At 49.5% G+C, this 2,186-nt stretch overlaps 1 pseudogene; it reads right to left on the bottom strand.

The window, feature by feature from the left end:
* Window positions 1–408: 408 nt before the first annotated feature.
* On the bottom strand, window positions 409–1,982 carry LOC130885258 (Krueppel-like factor 17; annotated as a pseudogene).
* Window positions 1,983–2,186: the final 204 nt, after the last annotated feature.

Genomic DNA, 2,186 nt, shown 5'->3' with positions numbered 1-2,186 from the left:
TCTATACTAAGATATCATTCCCATGGTCTGGCCCTGGACACTGTGGAAGACCCAGGGAGAGAACATGGGTTTCAGGGAACAGGCAGGCATGAGAGTGTTCCCTGCTGTTGACTGATAGGAGAAAAGAGCTTTCTAATTAAGTCCAGTCCATGGCTCCATCTTCTCATCTGGCTAAATGGCAGAAGTCACTAATTCCTGAGAGGTACCAGATTTTGAGGAATCCATGATGGTGTCAAGGGCTTCATATGAGCTTCCCCACCACTTCCTGTTTCCATCTGAACTTTTAACTACCCCAGAGACGACCCAGTCTTGGACCACAGGGTCTTGGTTTAGAGAATCCAGGAAAGGGAGCTAATGCTCCTGACTAGGAACACCGTCTGTCTGTTCGCTGTTGGCCTGAGGTGTCGGTTAGTCTGGCATGTGCTGATGAGTTTTTTGGTGTTGCTTGAGATGGTCGGATCTCAGGAACTGTCGGCCAGTTTCCAAGCATTTATGTGGTCGGTCTCTGGTGTGGATCCGTCTTTGTCGTCCAAGCTCATCAGAGTGGAAGAAAGACCACGTACAGCCTCCCCAGTCACACACGCATGGCTTCTCACCCTTGTGTTTACCCTGATGACTCATGAGGTGAGAGTGCTTGGTGTAAGCTTCTCCGTGGTTTTCATATGAGCAGACATAAGGCCTTGAAGCGGGAGGTTGTCGGAGACAGCCTCGACAAAAACACCTTTCTTCCAGAGTGGAGGCGTGGGAATTTAGAAATACAGTAAAGAATACAAAGACGCGAATAAAAATAATAAAACACAGAAACACATAGGACAGTATCGGGGAGGGAATTTCAGTGAGATCCCTGATAGCAAAAGGTAGGAGTAGAACAAAAGACTGCATTAACATACAAACTGAAAGTCACGGGCTACATTCATCACTCATGCCCTAGACTCACGCCCTAGACCAAATACTCTGTAGGCAAACCACTCCCTGGGTGGAATCCCAAGTTATTTCCATAAAGGGAAGTGTAACTTAGATCCTTAGACTTTTATTTTAGGTAGGGACCAACTACTCTATTTCAAGAGCAAGAGGTCTGGCAACTAGCCACACCTGTTGACAATAGCCTTGAGAGAGCAGAACTCTAATTTACAACTAGGTAGGACTTTCGTTTGAGTTAGAAGCACAATAATCTTGAATGAACTAAAAACAAGTTCCAAATTCTCTGACCTTTGGCTTCTTTGGGTCTCCACAGGAGGTGGCCTCCCAGATGCCTCTCCTGAAGCACTGGGGCTCTCTGTCCCCTGTGGACCAGGTGTGGGCTGCTCAGATACGAAAGGTCCTTCCTGGGAATTTGACTGTGTCACAAGCGAGTCCTGGGAATCTAGTCAGCAATGGCTGAAGCCTAGCTGGGGGCATCCCAAGATTATAGGGATTTAAGTGCAGCATCCGATCCATCGAGGGAGGCATGGCACAGGCCCCACGGGAAGCCATGCCTTGGACAAACAATATTTTGTTGTGGCAGCAGGTACTGTTGAGGGACAGAATAAGGCATTGGTGGGGCGCTGCTGTGGGGCACCACTGGAAGCTGAGCCTAGCAGGCCACTGTGAGGCATCAGATTCTCACTGAAGGCTATGTTCACTCCCACCAGAGTACCTGGACTCCCCAAGGACATCATGTGGGATCCCGTGTCAATCATTCTGCCTGGTTGGTGGACATACCATGGCTGACGAAACATCTGGGAAGGTGTAGGAGGCAGTGGGGAGGGGTACCTTGCACCATGGTTGGATAGTGACAGAATGACCTGTGACCCCCCTTCACCCTCACTCTGCCTGGATTCCTCAGCAGATAACATAAAAGGCCTTGACATATTTGATACACGTTGAGTGGCGGGTGGCTGATGAACTCCGCTGTTCCCAGAAGGCACTGACGCAACTGGTGTCGACTTCTCATTATCCTTGGGAGGCTGGAGCGCTGCCGGCCACTCATCCTCCTGCTCCATGTGGGCCAGGTGCAGCTTTAGACCAGAGGTAAGCTTAACGGGACTGGTGCCGACATAGGGAAGTGTCTCTAGCACCACTACCAGGCTAACCATTCTTAGCTCCTGGATTTTATTTTATGTGTATGTGTGAGAGCACATCTGTGCAGGAACACAAAGGACACACACACACACACAGACACACACAGACACAGAGATGGAGAGACA

Source organism: Chionomys nivalis, chromosome 12, assembly GCF_950005125.1.
Source record: "Chionomys nivalis chromosome 12, mChiNiv1.1, whole genome shotgun sequence".
Taxonomy (NCBI): domain Eukaryota; kingdom Metazoa; phylum Chordata; class Mammalia; order Rodentia; family Cricetidae; genus Chionomys; species Chionomys nivalis.
Note: the sequence above shows the minus strand (reverse complement) of the source record. Positions and strands in the feature narration are given on the sequence as shown.